This window comes from Pseudorca crassidens, chromosome 13, assembly GCF_039906515.1.
Source record: "Pseudorca crassidens isolate mPseCra1 chromosome 13, mPseCra1.hap1, whole genome shotgun sequence".
NCBI lineage: Eukaryota > Metazoa > Chordata > Mammalia > Artiodactyla > Delphinidae > Pseudorca > Pseudorca crassidens.
In genome coordinates this window covers 66,467,700-66,487,173 of record NC_090308.1, presented here as the reverse complement: position 1 = coordinate 66,487,173, position 19,474 = coordinate 66,467,700, and the positions used below count along the sequence as shown (strand labels likewise).

General features: G+C 46.9%; 1 protein-coding gene and 1 long non-coding RNA gene across 6 annotated transcripts in view; one reads left to right on the top strand and one right to left on the bottom strand.

The window, feature by feature from the left end:
* Positions 1-19,474, top strand: part of ANKRD6 (ankyrin repeat domain 6) — a 196,250-nt gene that overhangs the window by 124,638 nt on the left and 52,138 nt on the right. The window lies entirely within an intron of this gene.
* On the bottom strand, positions 12,360-14,621 carry LOC137204731 (uncharacterized). The gene is made up of 2 exons (XR_010933810.1): positions 14,298-14,621; positions 12,360-14,266 (listed from the first exon to the last, which is right to left on the bottom strand). It is a non-coding gene; the product is annotated as an uncharacterized lncRNA (long non-coding RNA).

Here is a 19,474-nt window from a genome sequence, read left to right as displayed (position 1 = left end):
ACATGTTCATGCACAAAGAAATTGGAAAAAAGTTACATTTATATTGACCAGTTATATCCATTGATAAATGAAAACGGCAAATAGGAAAGTAGCAAGTGATGGGTACAGTCTGATGCATTTTGGTTAAAGCGCAAGTCCACTTCTGTCTGCCAGCCTGCCTCTATTTGTGTGAGCACAGAGAACCCTGGGGAACACAATAGACTGCTGACGCCGTTTGCCTGGCAGTGAAGATGATTAGCTTTGCTTTTATAGATTTTTCCATTGTATTTTTCCGCTTATTAAAACAAGCATATATTACTTGAGTAATCTGTGAAACATGAAATCAAGCTCAGAAATGTGTGCTGAGTGTCTGTGCCAGCACTGGCCAGTGCTGTATATTTACCATCTCACTGAAATTCTCGCCGCTCAAAAGGCCTGTGCTCCTGTCTGTGTGATACCAAAGGGGAAAGGGAGGCGCTGAGCAGGAAGCAGTTCGAGCAGTTGAGTAACTTCCCAGTTAAGTGGTCAGTAAGCCCGGGGGGAACCAGCCCTGTCTGGCTGCGAGGCCCACGCTAGGACGGCACCTGCGCAGTCCCTGTTCCTTCCAGCACCCCGCCAGCCACCCTTCCCCAGCTGCTTCTCCACATCAATGCACACAGAGAAAGAGGCCATCCTGTGGGAGGGGCTTAGGCCAAAGGCCTTCTCCGCCCCCCACCTCCAACACCACAGACACACCATTCCCAGAGTTTTCAAGCCACTTCAGGAATTCCCGACCAAGGAAGTGTAGTGCAGAGGGTATGACCTGGACCCAGGAGCCAGACTCGCCTGGGTTCAAACGCCAGCGTATTTACTAGCTCTGTGATCTTGGGGAAGTTACTTGTTCCCTTTGTCATTCATATCATCACCTCTGAGGTGAGGGTTAGGTAGTACTGGCTACCTCATGAGGTTGTTTCAGCACCAGCGGAATCAATTATGCGAGGTACTTAGAACAGCCCTTGGCACATGGTAAGCGCTGGATGGGGCAGCCGTTACCAGGCAGTCCTGATGATGCAACAACCAGCATATCTTATGGTCTGAGAGTCGTGGTCCGAGTACCAGGCGGGGAGTCCTGAGGGGAGGACACAGGCCAGTCAGTGCCCTCATCTGAAAAATGAGGCTAATCCCCCGCCTTGCGGGGTTGCTGTGAGGATTAAACGAGATGACAACTGTGTAGCGGTGTCCAGCACTGAATGAAGAGAGAATTCTGCTTCCAGCCGGCCTGCCTACCTGCAGCTAGGATTTGCCAAGCCTCCACAATCGGCAAGAGCCCATTCCTTAAAGTAAACCTCCTCTCATCCATGCTGCTGAATTGATGAACATACTGGGGAATGCTATTCAGCAGCAGAAAGGACTGAGCTACCAATAGAGGAAAGAACTTGAATGACTCTCAAAGCGTTATGCATTTGAAGCCAGACACAAAAGGCCACACACAGTGTGATTCCCTTTGTAGGACTTTTTAGAAGAGCCAAAACTATAGGAACAGAAAATAGATAAGTGATTGCCAGGGACCAGGGATGGTAGAAAGGGATGACCAGGGTGGTGGGAGGTGGGGGTGGGGAGAAAGAAAAGCAGATGGAAATTTGGGGGAGGAAATGAAAATCTCTGTTTTGCTTGCACTGGTGGTTTTCTCTGATTCTATACATTGATCCAAACGCATCAAACTGAATACTTAAAAACGGTGAATTTTACTGAATGTAAATCATACCTTGATTTTTTAAAAAGTAAGCTGTTCTAAATATAGTAATTGTTATATAAGGAAATAAACTTAAGGGGGTTTAATAACTTTGTTCTAGTCATTTGTTGGGGAGGGGGAAATTTCCCCTCACCCCCCCGCCCGAAGTCCTTTTGGTTGGTCTAATAATTAAGTTGACACAGGACCCATCAACAGGAGAAAAGAATTTAATTCATACACACAGAGGTCTCACAGAAATGGGATCCCCGCCCACCCCGTCCCAAAGTGACCAAAGCAGTTTGTTTATATATCATTCTTAGACAAAGGAACAATTATTTGTGAAGAGTTAACAAAACAAAGGGGCTTGTACTTGGGAAAGCAGACTCATGAAAAAGTTTGCTTATACAGCTTTCTTCGCCTTGAATTCTCTAGCTTTGGTAGGAAGGATGCTTTCTATCCCCCTGTTTTATAGGGAGGATATCTTCACATGGGAGATTTATTTCCTGCTGTCAGAGAGAAAGAGGTGGGGTGGTCAGAGTGTTTTTTTAAAGTATTTTTCCTCACCGGCTATTTCTCAAGTAACTTTGTTTTTTTTTTTTTTTGCGGTACGCGGGCCTCTCACTGCTGTGGCCTCTCCCGTTGCAGAGCACAGGCTCCGGATGCGCAGGCTCAGCGGCCATGGCTCACGGGCCCAGCCGCTCCGCGGCATGTGGGGTCTTCCCGGACTGGGGCACGAACCCGCGTCCCCTGCATCGGCAGGCGGACTCTCAACCTGCGCCACCAGGGAAGCCCTCAAGTAACTTTAATTCAAAATAATCACTGTGCTATTGAGGCCTATTTTGGGTGGCCTCACCTGGGCCCCGACACATTTGTAGGTTGTTTGTGGCTCCTGTGGAGCTTTCATATCAGGTATCCCATTACTAGTGAATGACTATGCTCCAATAAATACAAACTTTAAACTTTTAAAAAGAGAACCGCAAATGGTTTGACTGTAGTAACGTCACTTTCCCAAGCATGACTTTTGATCGTGTCTGCAGAAGTGAAGAGCGTGCAGGGCTGGTGGATACTTTGAGCAGCCACTCCCAAGGGAAGGCTGGAGGTGGATAAATGCTGTACATTCACGGCCTCAAGAAATGCAGCCAGAACAGTGGAAGCCAAGGATCTTTTTTGTTGATGTTCATTTGCTTTGGTTTTGATTCTGTGGGAGTGTGTCTAATATTAGGACTTACTGGAGTGGGGTGGGTCTGCACTTGTTCGCCAGCCTGTTGGTTTGTAGTCCTTTCCTGAAAGCTGCCAATCCCCAGTCCCCAAGAGGAGGACGGCGTGAGAAACAGACGCTTACAGGGCCGTTGATCAGATGAAGTGTCCACTTGAGAGAACGTGTTGTCTGTCGCATGCTTCTTCCAGAAGACTCCATACATTTGTTTAAAAAGATATAAAAGGGACTTCCCTGGCAGTCCAGTGGTTAAGAATCCATGCTTCCACTGCAGGGGGCACGAGTTTGATCCCTGGTTGGGGAACTAAGATCCCACATGCCGCGCGGCACAGCCAAAAATTAAAAAAAAAAAAAAAAAAGATATAACCAATTTAAATATTTTGAACAGGTAAGATTAACATTCACATGGTTCTAAAACAGAAGGCACAAAAAGTTGATAAGTCTTTCACACTCTCTCCCAGCGGCTCAGTGTCTCCTTTTCTGAAGGCAACCTCTGTTACCTGTTTCTTGCGTTTTTTTCCTGAGATAGTTTATGCGTATATGTGCAAATAGATGTATCTCTATGTATTGCCCCACAGATTGCTTCTGTAAAAACTGTAGGACACTATACACACCCTTCTTCCCTTTGCTTTTCTTCAGTGAACCGTAATTGGCTTCACCCATCCCCTATCGATGGGCATTTAGATGCTGTTTATCTTCTGCTCTTAGAAATTATGTGGCAGCCACTGACCTTGTCCTGAGGTCTTACTGCACAGCGTGGTTCTGTCTGTGGGACAGGTTTCTGCGAGTGGCACTGATGGGGCAGGGCATAATTACAGGGCAGGCCCTTGTAATTTTCAGAGCTGGAGCAGAATGGCTCTGCGTGGAGCTTGCACTGGTGTACACTCTCCCGGCAGAGAGAGGGGGGCCTGGGAACACTGCCCTTTAAGCGCGCTGTGACCAGTGCTGTACCAGCCCCTCCCTCCTCCCTCTTTTCCTGGCCCTTCTTCCGAATTTATCCTGCCTTTCTCCATTCCTCGCCAGGAGTTCTCGGCAGTGGCTCTATTTGGCCTTTGTTCCTGTCCCCTTCGTCATGGGTTCATAGAGTTTTCTCTTTTTCACCAGCTCTGGCCTGTGTCTAGTGCCAGCTTCCCGGGAGTCAGGGGGAAAAGCAAGGGGTGGCTGATGGGAGGTCAGTGGTGGGAGTCTCCACACATCTCCTCCCCTTCCTCACCCTCCCAAGGCGGCCTGGGACTTCGCATCTCACACGCAGTAGCCAGTGTGTTCTCACCTCCTGAGTGAGGGCTGGGCCTGCGCAGGGCTGATGCAGCCCCGGTCCTGCTCTTGGGTCCACACGCTCCATGGGGGCCCTGAGGGTGCGGAGTTACACGTCAGGTCACACAGAAAATCCTCTTTTTGTTCTCCAACAGCTGGAAGCATCACCCTGTGGGAAGAAAATCTCCACCGGGCAAACTCAGGCCTTTGTAGTTTATTGTCAGAAATCAGGGAAACTTGACATATGGTGGTAATTCTGAGCAACTCGTATAAACGAACACGTGTTCAGATTTTATTTAATCAATTAGTGAGGGAACCAGTAAGATGTTGCAACTGCTTCAAAAGAGAATGCAGAAAAGTACAAATATGCAGGTCTCGGGAAAGCGGAAATAAATTTGCTTATTAGGTATAAAACTGGCCAGTATACACTGAATCTGCTAGACACACTTTGTTGGCATCACCCTCAGGGTACTAAGACTTACAGACTTGTGAAATAGCTCAAAGACAAGGAAGATGACCCGGAGATGACCTGGAATTGCACTGCGCCTGAAATGGGGCACTTAGTCATCTCTCTCGCTTTCACCCACTTTATATTTTTATTTTTAAATTCTTTTCATTTTTAAAAATTATAGTAAAATATACATAACGCAAAACTTACTACTTTAACTGTGTTTAAGTGTTCAATGGAATTAAGTCCATTCACATTTTTGTGCAACCACCAGCCCCATCTATCTCCAGAATTCATCTTCCTGACGGAAACTCAGTACCCCTTAAACACTTCCACCCCACACCCCCCTTGCCCTGGCAACGACAGCTCCACTTCCTGTCTCTATGACTTTGTCACCCGTTTAAAAATCTCCCAATTTTTCCTTCCCAAGAGCAGAGGCAGAGAATCACTTCACCATCTCTGTGACCCTGGCCTCCTTGAACCTTGGTTTCCTGTCTGTAAAATCAGCCTAACCCCTACCTCGGGGATTTGCTGTCAGGGTCAAATGAGGTGATCCATGCAGAGTGCTTGTACAGTGTAGTAAGGATGTGGAACGAGCTCAGAGGAGGGTAGTTATTATCATAATCACTGTTTTCTCACTTGCATCCGTGGTCCTCAGAGGCACAGAAGTTCCCCTCGGTAGGTCGGCAGTTTTCAGTATTGACCACATGTATGATCACCTGGAGAGCCTTAAAAAGATACTGATGCCCAGGTTCTGATTTAACTGATGTGGGGTGTGGCCGGGCTTGTTTCACAGCCCCCATGACTCTAACGAGCAGCCGGCTGGGAACCAGCTCACTGCTCCGGGCCTTCCTCCCGGGAGCCCGGAGCCCCGTGTGTGGGACGGGGCAATGCTCTCTGCAGAGCGCTGCCAAGTCGGTGGTTAGATGCCTGGAATTCATGGCGCTTTTTGTGGAACACCACGGAGTACTGATATTATCGATGCCGTAACGCAAGCTAGAAACAAGTTCACCTGCAGGAGATCCACGTCTTGAGCGTGGGAAGGCAAATGCATGCTGTGAATTGTCGTGTGGCCCACCTGTGAGACGTGCGTGGCACGTTGCTGGGTTAATACTAGGAAAGGCTCAGTGAGGGTTCACTTAGGATGATGAGGGTGTTAGGTAAGCTAGTGTTTCCCGCAAAGGTAGGGGGCGCCCCCCGGAGATGCTCCTTTGGGGGAGGGAGAGGGCAGTGTAAGAATTGGTGTCATGGGTCAGACTTAAGTCCCTGCCTGGGCCTGAGGGGGAGACGTGCTGTGACTGAGGAGAGCAAGCCTCGAAACGTCGGGGATGGACCCTTAACACTGACTCAAGCACCTCAGGAGAGGCAGCCGTCGCCGCTGTTGGAACGGGAGTCCGGGGTCAGCCCTGAGTCTCTCGGCTGCTTGCTCGTGGCCTCTGGGGAAGTCTTGGGAGGGGTGCCTTGCTCTGCGGGGCCTCTTCTGTTGCCCTCTTGCTGTGTCTGCAGTGGTGTTCAGCGGGGGTGAAGGCAGGCCCTCTTTCCCCAGCTCCGGGCAGGCCTGCTGGGTGCGGTGGCCCAGAGGCCCAGTCCGTACCGGGGTGTTCACACAGCAAGTCAGCTGCATGTCCCATCCCTGGGTCTGTCTGTGCAGTGTATGCTCCGTTGCCTTAGCAGTCTGTGCTGAAAACGGAAGCCTCAAGCTGCACAGCTGACTTTTATAGCCCAGATTAATGTACTGGTAACACTCCCTAAGTACCTGTGTCTTTCCCGAACGAAACGCATTGGAGGATCACTGGTTTCCAGGCCAGTAATCGTCCTGTTGTAAAACTTCCACGAAGTGTCATCACCTAATCCACGCTCTAGGGTTGCTATAAAATAAGGAAGCTAGAGAGGAAAGAAGCTTTAGAAGCTGCTGAGTTGCCCACTTGGGCCTCTGCTCAGATGCCAGTGCAGATGGTCTGTTGGTGGATTCTCTATTAGTTTTCTTCTTTCTCTTTTCTTACTCTTAAGCTGTAATGACTTCGGTTTCAGAAAATAAATGAAGCCAGGAACTTGTTTGGAGACTGAAAATTCTTTCTCAGCAGGCCTGTTGGTTTGTTTCCAGTGAGAGCTGGCTGTTGCATGTTTAAGTTGTTATAAACCAAGGATATAAACCAAGATGGGTGAGTAGGTGGTGACTATGCCTGGTCTTCTTTCAGCCTGTGTTTCCATCAAATAGAGCAACGTGTAAAGAATTCTACACCATGAGCAAGTGAAAACGCAAGGCTGATTCTACATCAATCAGTGTAATCCCCATATCAATAGCTGTCTTAGTCTGTTTAGGCTGCTGTAACATAATACCACAGACTAGGTGGGTAAACAGCAAACATTTATTTCTCACAGTTCTAGAAGCTGGGAAGTCCAAGATAAAGGTGCTGGCAGATTTGGTTCCTGTCTGTGGGACAGGTTTCTGTGAGTGGCACTGATGGGGCAGGGCATAATTACAGGGCAGGCCCTTGTAATTTTCAGAGCTGCAGAAGGCCCTCTTAGGGCCCTCTTCCTGGCTTACAGACAGCCACATTATTGCTGTGGAATATTAGTCAGCCTTAAAAAGGAATAGAATTCTGATACATGCTGTGACATGGATGAACCTTGAAAACATTATGCTAAGTGAAATAAGAGAGGCACAAAAGGACAAATATTGTATGATTCCACTTGTATAAGGCACCTAGAACAGGCAAATTAATAGAGATGAAAAGTAGCGTGGGGGGAATGCCCTGGCAGTCCAGTGGTTAGGACTATGTGCTTTCACTGCCGAGGGCCCAGGTTTGATCCCTGGTCGGGGAACTAAGATCCCACATGCTATGTGGTGAGGCCAAAGTAATAAAAAAGAAAGAAAAGAAAAGTAGGATAGAAGTTAGCAGGGGCTGGGGGAGAGGGGAATTATTGTTTAATGGCTACAGAGTTTCTGTTTGGGATAATTAAAAGTTCTGGAATTGAATAATGGTGATGATTGCACAACATTGGAAATATACTTGATGCCACTGAATTATAAAGTAAAAAATGGTTAAAATGGTAAATTTTATGTTATGTATATTTAACCATAACAAAAAAAAATTTTTTAGTTCACCCAAGAAGCAGAAAACTTAAATAGTCTAATTACCATAGAAAAGATTAGAAATGTGATTAAAGATGCAACCTTTAAAAAAGCGCTAGAGCCAGATGGTTTCACAGCCCTGTTCTGTATTTTAACAAAAAAACAATTCCAATGTTGTTTAAACTATTGTAAAGCATAGAGCAAAATGGAAAGCTGGATTTGTGTTATGAAACCAGTGCAACCTTAATACCAAAACCAGGTAAATATAAATGAGAGTGAGAGAAATAATACAAGAACTATAGAGCAATCCCAATTATGAATTAGAAACAAAAATTCTTAATAACCTTACTTAATAAAATACAGCACATATCAGAATAGTACAATGTGACCAGGTAGAGTTTGATCCAGGAATGCAAGGATGGTTCCGTAATTTATTACACCAACAGATTAAAAGGGAAAAAACCCCACATGATTATATTAACAATTGCTGAAAAGGCAATGATTCCAATAAAAATCAGGAAATAAGAGAGGACAGCTCTTACCTCTCAACCATAGTTCATCAGGCATTGGACCACTGTGCTTTGCTCTGTCAATGTTTCAACGTATTGAAAATGTAGTCTAAGTAGCTACCTGTAAGGAGCATGGAGGCCATTAACTGATACCTTCTAACTTAGGAATAGATGTACTATAGGAACCAATGGGATTCTTTTTTTAAAAATTAATTAATTAATTTATTCAGCTGTGCCAGGTCTTAGTTGCGGCACGCGGGATCTGTTAGTTGTGGCACGCGAGATCTTTTAGTTGTGGCATGTGGGGTCTTTAGTTGTGGCATGTGGGATCTAGTTCCCTGACCAGGCACCAGACCAAGGCCCCCTGCATTGGGAGCACGGAGTCTTAGCCACTGGACCGCCAGGGAAGTCCCTAACCAATGGGATTCTTTACAGCCAATTAAGTTGCTTGAAATATTTTGGTCCTTCTGGTTGGTGGACCTTTCTAGAAGCAAGCCCGACCCTAACAGTTTCTGTATCACCTGAAAAGGAATTTTCTTATTAATGAAGCCATTATGTTTGAATAATTGATTCCTAACCATACACATTTAAAATCATCTCTCCCAATTATTTATGATTATTAGGCCCTCCCCAAAGTAAGACTTAGAGAAACATTATGAAGCTTTTTGGCACTGACCGTTTTAAAAGGAAGGACTGTTATTTTACAGGACAATCCCAGTAGCCCTGCCCGAGTATGATTGGACTGTTGACCCCCGCCAGCGCAGGAATTCTACATCTGCCCCCATTACATTTTGTCTTGTTAAAATTAGCCTGTCCTTCCAATCTGAGATTGTATTGGATCCTGATTTTTGTCATCCAGGGACTTTATTCCCTCGCTGTTTCTTGTCACCTACGGTCTGATTGAGATGTGATGTGTCACTCATTCAAGTAGGCAGGTAGACAAATCACATTTCCAAAAAGGAAAGAAAGTTCTGAAGCCTCTTTACACTATACATTTTTTTAAAATGTAAAGTTTTATTTTCTCACTTTCCTTTTATCCGTGGCACTTTTTCTTTGTCCACTTTCTCCCCTGAATATCTTGATAACTGTGTTTTCATTGAATCATAAGCCTGAGAAGGACTTTGAAGTTTTGGACCCAAATCGACACCATTCCAGGCAGTCGAAGCTCTGGGAATACTGTTTATGATCGGGGACCCTGGGGACACCTAAGAAAGTTTGTGGGGAGCCCTGTAATACAATTTAAAACCGGAACAAGGGGCCAAGTGGCCAGGATTCCAGCTGTTATTTGTTCTGCCACAAATAAAACTTGAGCTCTCGAAAATCACTGACCCTCTGCTAGCCTTACTTATCCTCTCCAAATTAAATTCTCAGACCCTTTTCAATCCGAGTGTTATATTGTTTCTAAAATATGTGCCACTCCTACTTTACTGCTGTTACAGCTTTCTTGCTTCCTCTCTCTCTTTCCTATTTCCTTAATGCTGCAGGTAATACAGACTTTACTCGCCTCAAAAGACTGCATGATCCTGACCTATTGTATTTCTCATGATCTGAAGAAAGGAAGTGTTGTCATTTTGAAATTATTACATTAATTTAGGTTATACCTAAATTCTTCTTGTTGAACTGTTTCCCTTCATGTGGGTCACGTCTCTGCAACTGCCCTCCTTGTAACAACACCCAGTTAAGATGGCTCAATTGTTTTATTGCGTTGAGCTAAGGAGTCTCAATTCCTTTAGCCTCCTTTTGCCCCGTGTGTCTGTGTGAGCTTGAGCAAAAGCATATCATTTTGTTCCAGGAATGGCTAAGCACCCTTTCTTCTCACTTCTCAGGTCCACTCTGTTAGACCAGGCAGCTTCCTTGAGGAGTCAGGGCTCAGCACCCATGGGGCAGGTGTTCATGGGGCGAGTGTTGTCAGTGTGAAAGGCCTGCCCTTTAGCAAGGAGGATCTGAGATACCTAAGCAGGAGAAAGCAGCTGTGACCCAGCTTCCAGGTCCCGACTGGAGTAATGAGTGACCAGGGTCACAGGCCAGGACTCTCGGGTACCATGGAGTCTGTAGGAAGAGAGAGTCTTTCCAGGCTTGTTTCGGTGGCTTGTGGTTCTCAAATTACCCCTGGTTCGCCTCCCTGGGGCTCCGCCCCCCCCGAGGGAGGTGTCTCCAGTGTAAATACCTTGGTCCACCTGGAGTGTCTGGTGAGAGGGATTAAGTGCCACATCTGAACACAGGGAGGAACAAAACACCTCCACTTTCTTTCAAGGTGTATTTTAAGCTGGTTACCTTTGGCTGGTCTCCCTTGTTGGTGGGAGATCTTTATCTGAACAGGAATTCTTCTCTAGGAATATTCCCTGACCGAGCCCCACCCCCTCCAGCTGGGAGTTAGGTTCTTCCAAACGAGTAGCAGGGACTTTTCATTCTGAGCGCCCTTTATGATCACCTGAGAGTGTAATTTACGGGTCACCTGCTGGAACGGGAGTCACTCTTTTGTTACCATGCAGCAGTTCTGCTGGAAATCGGGACCCGCAGGGCTCAACATGCCAGAACAAAGCAGCACCCAGACCAGAGCCCAGAGCTGTTGACAGTGAGGCCACTTTTTTGTAGTTGTTGCCTGGCTACGTCTCAAGGCCCTTTGCCATTCAGTTCCCTGGAAGTGAGTGTGCTCCAAGCCTCTGCCCCTCCCTGGTTGGATCAGGGAAACGTGCTCTCTGCAGGGTCCTGCACCCTCTCTCCCCTCGCTGTTCTCAGAAGGCCCATCCTGACCCCAGGGCAGGTTGGAGGGACCAGCACATTTAAAGCATGCAACGAGGGGTTCATAACCTCCGGCTGCACGTTAGAATCACCTGGAACTTAAAAAACACCCACTCCAAGACCCCACCCTAGGCTGATGGAATCTGGGGTTGAAAGTTGAGATCTTAAAAATATTTTCAGGTGACTCTAATGTGGAACGGCATCGAAAACCGGTGCTTTATGTTAGTGGCTCTCAAAATGTGGTTCTATACTAGCAGCATCTGCTTCTCCTGGGAACTTGTTAGAAATGCAAATTCTCAGCCTCCACCCCAGACCTACAAAATCAGAAACCCTGGAAGGGGGCCCAGATAGCTGTCTTTAACAAGCCTCTGCTGCCCAATAAAGTTTGAGGACCACTATTAATGCACAAGCAAGCTAGTTTCATGTGACCTGTGAATGTAACTGCAAAAGCGCCAATAGAAAAGATGCAGTGGAAGAGATGGGGTAAAGACGATAATCCTTGTATGGGGTGGTGGACTCACAGATGATTTGCTTTCATTTTCCGAATTTTTAGTAGTGTCATTGTATCGTTTATATACTCTCTTACGATACAGAAAGTTCTGGGTTGAGGAGATGCAGTCTTTTAGTGTGTTGTACTGACAGCTGGGGACGAAAGCGTCATGAGGAATGTACCGAGAGGAATGACTCCTGCTGGAACGGTCCCCCCTGGGCAGGTTTTACCTGAGGGCCTGTGGCTGCTCTGGGGAGGATTATTCCGGCCCCTCCTCAGCCCAGGTCACTCATTGGAATCACCTGGGGAGGATGTATAACCCCTGCTGCCTGCGCCCCACAGAGCACTGAGTCAGCAACTCTGGAGGAAGGCCTCAGGCATCAGCACGGGAGGACAGACACACAGACCAACCTCCCCAGGCGATTCAGATGTACAGTGAGAATGGACAGCCTCTCTCCTCATCTGGAGATTCTGAGGAAATGAGGTAATTTGCAAGCACCCTCAGGGGCGATCAGCTGGGAGCCCAGGGAGCGTCCTGAGAGTGGAGCCCTCTGCCAGGGGAGTGTCTCCTCCCACAGGAAGCAGCTAGCAGGGAGTGTGGTGGGCCAGAGCATGCGGGCTGGGGTCAGCTGGCTTAGGGGTGAATCCAGACTCGAGTTACCTGCTGCGTGACATTGAACAAGTGACTGTCTCTCTAGGCTGCAGTTTTCTCATCTGTAAAATGGGCTTAATAATGCTGCCTACCTCCTAGGGTCGTTGGGAAGATTGAATGAGCTAATACATGTAAAACTCTTAAGATGTGCCTACCATGCCGTAAGCGTCCCATAAATGTTAGCTGCTGCTGGCCCTTGCTCTCATCCTTGTTGTGTTAGACCTGCGCGGTCTCCTAGGAGTTTCGACTCGCCCAGGAAACAACAAGAGTCGGAAGTCGATGCAAAACGCAAGAGGTTTATTGAAGGCCGGTGCACCGGGGTTCCTTGGTCCTCACGCAGGAGGTCGAAGAAGGAACCCTTTTGGGCGCGAATATGTCAGTTTTATAGGTTCCCACTTCCCCGTATGTAAATTATAGATTTGGTTGTGTTCTCCTGCTGATTGGTCCCGGCTTAGGCTCGGACCAGAGAGGGAACTTGTCCCCAGCTGCCTGATTGGTCTTTGACAGACACCTTTTTTACATTTTGTTATCTCCCTCCTTCTCCCCAGCTGTCTGATTGGTCTTTGACAGACACCTTTTTTACATTTTGTTATCTCCCCTCCTTCTCGGAAGGGGGCCGGACATCCTGGAAATTCACCCATTGTCTAAGAAGCCCCTATTGTCTGGAGAGTTCTTAATCATTAGCTGGAACAATGTCCCTCGAGTCCCACATTCCCCCCTTTTTCTTGTGACTATTGATTCCAATCATGGAATCTCAACCTTCTGTTCGTAAACTTTGGTACTGTTGTCTTAACATTAGAACTTGTACGGTACTGATACGTTCTCTAATAAATGCTATCAAGCGATTTAGAACACATGGTCCAAAAGTTAAAATCAACAATAAAACAATAAGAGGTCCCAACAGAGTAGAGATTAAGGTGGTAAACCAGGGGGACTTATCAAACCATGATTGAAACCATCCTTTTTCGTTCTCTCTCTCCCTTTGCCTTTTATCTAAGCGTTCCCTTAGTTTATCCATGGTTTTGGTAATGGTTCCTGAATGATCAATATAAAAGCAACATTCTTCTTTTAGAGCGGCGCATAATCCCCCTTCCTTAAGAAACAGCAAATCTAGGCTGCAACACCATTTCTGAAAGTGAGGTGAGTGATTCCTTTAGTTGAGTTATGGAACTTTCTAATGCTCGAAGGTCGATGTCTACAGCCTGTCTTAAACTTGCATAATACTGGGGTTGTTGTATGAGGGCTGTGGTTCCTGTTCCTATCCCGGCAGATATTCCTAGTCCTAGAAGGACAGCCAATGTGAGGGTTACAGGTTCTCTTTTGTTTTTCCTACATATTCATCTAAAAAGGATGAGTCTGAATGGTAGATAAGTCTAGGGACTAATTGCACTAACACACAAAAGTCAGCTGAAGTATTAAGAACCTCTAAAGAGACATAAGGGGTGAGCCCCGTGTTACATGTCCACCATCCATCTTGAGGAGGTACAAGATATCCTGAGCCTGAAGGGAGGCTAAAATCATGACAAAGGTGTCTATGGGACTGGGGAGGTGTTCCTATACAAGTACCATTTCCAAAAACCGAGGACAGGGTTAATTTACTGTTCCCTTCTTGCTTCCATCGACATTGGTCTGAGGAGGTAGAATTAGTATAGTTGGAGCTATATCCTATAGCATCATAATAAGGGGGAGGGGCAGCATAGCAAAGCCAACATGATTTTGTAGCCTCTGGGTTTGTAGCATTGAGAACCGTAAAGGCTGCCTGCACCAAAGAAAGCATCCTATCCTGAGGAGTCCCAGGCTTAACTGTGGGTTCTTTGGATCCAGAGGTTTCATTAGTCTCATTCTTTGTTGACGTAGTTGAAGGGGCCGGGGGAAGCAAAGGGGGGCCAAGTATGGGATTTGGGCCTATTGATATAGGAGCAGGAGTCTCAATCTTTAGCTTAAGGGTCATTAATATTCCTAAATCATATCCCCTCATGTAAAATCTAACGCCCCAAGAATGACCATTTATCCATTTTTTATCTCTTTTTCCGGGATTACTAAAGGAAATTTTAAGGGGATGACACCATCCTGAACATTTACTCCGGTGTCCGGTATCCTCATTATGAGAATAATTAGCCGTTACAGTAATAAAATCCCAAGTTGAGGTGGGTTTCCAATTAGTATCCCCGGTAGTTTCACATCCCCAGCTTTTGCAATAAAAGTTTTCAGTTCCACCACATTTATAATTCAGAGATCAAGGGCGGTGGAACCCGGGGCATACGTAGAAAGTGAGGATACCAAGCATCATTCTTTTGCCTGCATTTTTGCAACCCGGCCCAAACCAATCAGTTTCCGAAACTTTGGAAGGGGCAGTGTTCATATCATGAGAATCTTCTGTATCCCAATAAGGTGCTCCTATAGCCAATTTACAAACATCAGGAAAAAGATCTGGCCACCAGGTCCAGGGGGGTGCAGTATGACTAATGGACCAGGTTACATCTCCAGTCTGAGAAATTACCTGCCAATTTAAACGTTGGGGGAGGTGAGGGCTAAAATCACTTACAGTCAGTAAAGGCAGTAAAACCAAAATTATAAGTCTTAGCTTCCTAGAAGCTTGAGTTTGAGCGGGTTGTCGGTTCTTTGGGCCCGCCATCCTGATGATGCCGTCGCTGGTGCAGCCTTCACATGTGAAGCATGGATCCAGGCAGCGATGCCGTCCACTTTTATGGCCGTTGGGGTGGTGAGGAGGACGGTGTATGGTCCTTTCCATCGAGGTTCCAACGTCTGGGTTCGATGCCGACGGACGTATACGGAGTCTCCGACTTGGAAAGGATGAGTTTCTCCCGGTGTTCCCGGTTGGTAGGCCTTGGCGAGTTGGGACCATATTTCTTTCTGGACCAATTGGAGTCCCAGTAGCCTAGCATATAAGTCAGTGTTATTTTGACAATCAGGTTTTTATTTCTTTTCCTAAAGTGAGGAGGGGAGGCGGGGCACCATATAATATTTCAAAAGGAGTAAGATGGTATCGGGAAGGTGTATTTCTAACTCGGAATAGGGCCAAAGGAAGGAGCACCGTCCAATCGGTACCGCCAGTCTCCAAGGACAATTTAGTTAGGGTCTCTTTTAGAGTCCTATTCATTCTTTCTACCTGACCTAAACTTTGGGGTCTATAGGCACAATGTAATTTCCAATCAGTCCCCAAATATCTGGCCACATCCTGACTTACCTGGGCGACGAAGGCTGGACCATTATCAGACCCTATTACCTTTGATGCTCCAAATCGAGGAAAAATTTCTTCTAAAATCTTCTTGGCTACTACAGCAGCTGTTTCTTTCTTTGTTGGGAAAGCCTCTATCCATCCTGAAAAAGTGTCTACAAAAACTAAAAGGTATTTATTACCGTACCTTCCAGGACGCACTTCGGTAAAGTCCACTTCCCAGTAAGTTCCTGGGCGGTCCCCCCTGAGTCTCTTTCCAGTTTCAAGTTTCCCTTTGTGAGCATTTACCTGTTGACATGGGACGCATTCCTGCACAATTTGTTCAGCTAATTTTGTCATTCCAGGGGTTTCGTACCCGGCTTTTTGTAACAAGGCTACCATCTTTTTAGTCCCCAAATGTGTCCATCTGTGCATCTGTTGTAACATGGATTCTGCTTGCTGAGGGGACAAAGTTCCTTTTGTTGTGGCCGGGATGATTTCTTCATCGCGGCCTGGTTTTTCAGGAACTTTATCTGACAGTCCTAAAATGACTTCTCCCGATGCTATTTCTCGGGCCACTTGGTCAGCCATATTATTTCCCCTAATTATTGGGGTATTTCCTTTTTGATGTCCAGGGCAGTGGATGATACTGACTTTAGTAGGAAGCATGAGTGCAGTCAACAAAGCCACGATTTCGTCTTTGTTTTTAATTTCTTTGCCACCTGAAGTTAGTAGCCCTCTCTGTTGGTAAATGGCACCGTGGATATGAGCGGTAGCAAACGCATATCTACTGTCTGTGTAGATGTTTACTTTTTTATTCTCTGCCATCTCTAATGCCCTCGTCAGGGCAATTAATTCAGCTCGTTGGGCTGAGGTCCCTTGTGGTAGCGCCGCTGCCCATATGACTTGTTTTCCATCTACTATGGCTGCCCCAGTTCGACGCTTACCTTCCTCCAGGAAACTGCTCCCATCCGTGAACCAGGTGAAATCAGCATCAGGGAGGGGCAGGTCCATCAGATCTGGCCTACTGCCGTGTGCTGCGGCTAGTACTTCCTGACAATCATGTATGATGGTGGAGCCTTCCAAGTCAGGATCAGGTAGCAAGGTGGCTGGATTGAGTCCTGTGGCTGGAGCAAACTTGATGCGATCTGAGTTTAGCAACAGGGTTTGGTAATGGGTCATCCTGGCATTAGTTAGCCACCTATCCGGTGGTTGACGGACTACATTTTCCAGGGCATGAGGAGCTGTTATCGTTAGATTTTGTCCTAAAGTTAGTTTGTCAGCATCTTTGACTAGAACGGCCACTGCAGCGATTATCTTTAAACAGGTGGGCCATCCTGATGCCACAGGGTCCAATTTTTTTGACAAATAAGCAACTGGGCGATTCCAGGGACCCAATTTCTGAGTCAATACTCCTTTTGCAATGCCCTTATTTTCGGCCACATATAAATGAAAAGGTTTGGTTACATCTGGCAGTCCTAGGGCTGGAGCTGAAAGTAAAGCTCGTTTGATTTGGTCAAAAGCCCGTTGTTCCTTATCGCCCCAAACGAAAGGAGTGCTGTTTTTGGTTAGGGGGTACAATGGGGCTGCCAGCTCAGCAAACCCTGGAATCCATAGTCTACAGAATCCGGCCGTCCCCAAAAATTCTCTAACCTGCCTGGCGTTTTTGGGAGCCGGAATTTGGGCCACCGTATCCTTTCTGCTCTCCGTGAGCCATCTTTGCCCCCCTTTTAATAGATACCCCAGGTAACTGACCTGTTGTTGGCATATTTGTGCTTTCTTGGCTGAGGCTCTATATCCCAGGGTTCCAAGTTCCGTTAACAGTTTTTCAGTACCCTTGATACAATCTTCTTGGGTCTCAGCAGCTAATAAAATATCATCAACGTATTGGAGTAATGTTACCTGGGGATTTGATTCTCTATATAATGCCAAATCCTGATGGAGGGCTTCATCAAAGATGGTCGGGGAGTTCTTAAATCCCTGAGGTAGCCGTGTCCATGTCAGCTGACCAGACATTCCCGATGTTGGATCTTTCCATTCGAAGGCAAAGTAGGGTTGGCTCAGGGGAGAGAGTCTTAAACAGAAAAAAGCATCTTTAAGATCCAAAACAGTATACCACATATGTTGAGGTGGAAGAGTGCTCAGGAGGTTGTAAGGGTTTGGAACTGTGGGGTGGAAGTCTGCCACCCGTTTGTTTACCTCTCGTAGATCCTGCACCGGCCGATAATCATTTGTTCCTGGTTTCTTTACCGGCAGGAGAGGGGTGTTCCATGCTGATTGACATCTTATTAAGATGCCCAAGTCTAGTAGCCTCTGTATATGGGGACGGATACCGTCTTTGGCTTCTCTACTCATGGGGTATTGACGGACCGTTATTGGGGTGGCAGTTGCCTTGAGTTCCACTAGCACCGGGGGCCGATTTTTGGCCATCCCCATTCCGGCAGTTTCTGCCCAGGCTTGAGGGAACCGAGTTACCCAATCAGTAACATTAACTCGTGAGGATGAAGGCTGCTCGTATAATTTATATTCATCTTCTAATTTCATAGTCAATATTTGAAGTAACCTTCCCTTATTATCAGTTATGGTGGGACCTTCTGGCTGAAAGTGGATTTGAGCCCCTACTTTGGAGAGTAAATCTCTTCCCAGCAAAGGATAGGGGCATTCCGGAATAATCAAAAATGAATGGGTTACTCGTCCAATCCCAAGTTCTACTGTCCTTCGTGTGGTCCATGAATATTGTTTATTCCCAGTGGCTCCTTGTACCCATGACCTTTTAGCTGAGATAGGACCTTATGAGTGGAGAAGGACGGAGTGCTGGGCTCCGGTATCTACCAAAAATTGAACAGGTTCCCCCTCCACTTTAAGAGTTACCCGGGGCTCGGGGAGAGGGTTCGAGCCCTGACTTTCCTAGTCTTCTTTCAATGTTAAGATTTTGTTTTTGGTTGGCCTTCCTCCATTCTTTTTCTTAGGGCATTCTCTCGCCCAATGTCCTTTTTCTTTACAGTAGGCACATTGGTCCTTGTCTAATGGCCGCCTTCTGTCTGCCGTTCGCCCTTCCTGCCTATTTCTATCCCCTATATTTCTTCCTCCAACCACAGTGGCCAGTATCTTACTTAAATTCCTCTCCTGTCTCTTATCCCGTCTTATTTCATGGGCTTCCTGCTCTTTCTGCTTTCTTTCTTCCTTCTCTTCCTCTGTTTCTCTTTTGTTATATACTTTATCTGCCTCTTTTACTAACTCCTGAAGCGAAAATCCCTGCAAGCCATCTAGCCTCTGTAATTTCTTCTTAATATCAGGGGCCGCTTGATCTATGAAAGCCATTGCTATAGTAGCCCTGTCCCTCCGAAGTTGGATCATAAGGGGTAAAGCGTCTAAAGGCTTCCATTAAACGTTCCAGGAACACAGTTGGCGATTCCTGGGGCCCCTGAGTTACTTCCCTTACCTTAGCCAAATTAGTGGGCCGTCTGGCCGCTCCATGGAGACCCGCCACCAGAGCCTGGCGATACATTTTCAGGCGCTCCCTACCTTCCGGGGCATTGAAATCCCAGTTTGGCCTGACGAGTGGGAAACCAGCATCAATCTCGTTAGGCAGCTGGGCAGGTTGCCCATTGGCGCCTAATACATTTTTTCTGGCTTCTAAAAGAACCCGTTGCCTCTCCTCAGTCGTTAGGAGAGTCTGGAGCAGCTGCTGACAATCATCCCATGTGGGCTGGTGGGAGAAAACAAGAGATTCTATTAAAGCGGTAAGGGCCTGTGGATTTTCGGAAAAAGTTGGGTTATGCATTTTCCAATTATAAAGATCTGCAGAGGAAAAGGGCCAATATTGGAGAGGTCTATTCCCTTGGCCATCGGGGGGGCCATATTCTCTAAGAGGTAGGGCAGTGGAGTCCGGGGAGATAGCCCTCCGGCTCCTAGTGCCCACTGAGGGACCCCTTTCTTCTTCCATCATGGATGGTTCCCTTGGTGCCGAGGGCAGTGGAGCTGGGGGTCCTCTAGGTGGTAGGGGATTCGGGGCCGGAGGATAAGGGGGTGGGGAATCCAAAAGCAGCAAATCGGACTGCGGGTCAGGATAAATCGCCTTCGGTAGATCCGGGGCGTCGGGTAGCTTCTCCGTGTTGGGGTTTTTCTTTAAGGCTAATATCTCCGACGCTGCTGATGTATGCGCGGACGTACCTGTTGAGGAAACAAAGGGCCGGACCCACGGAGGTGGGGAGAGAAT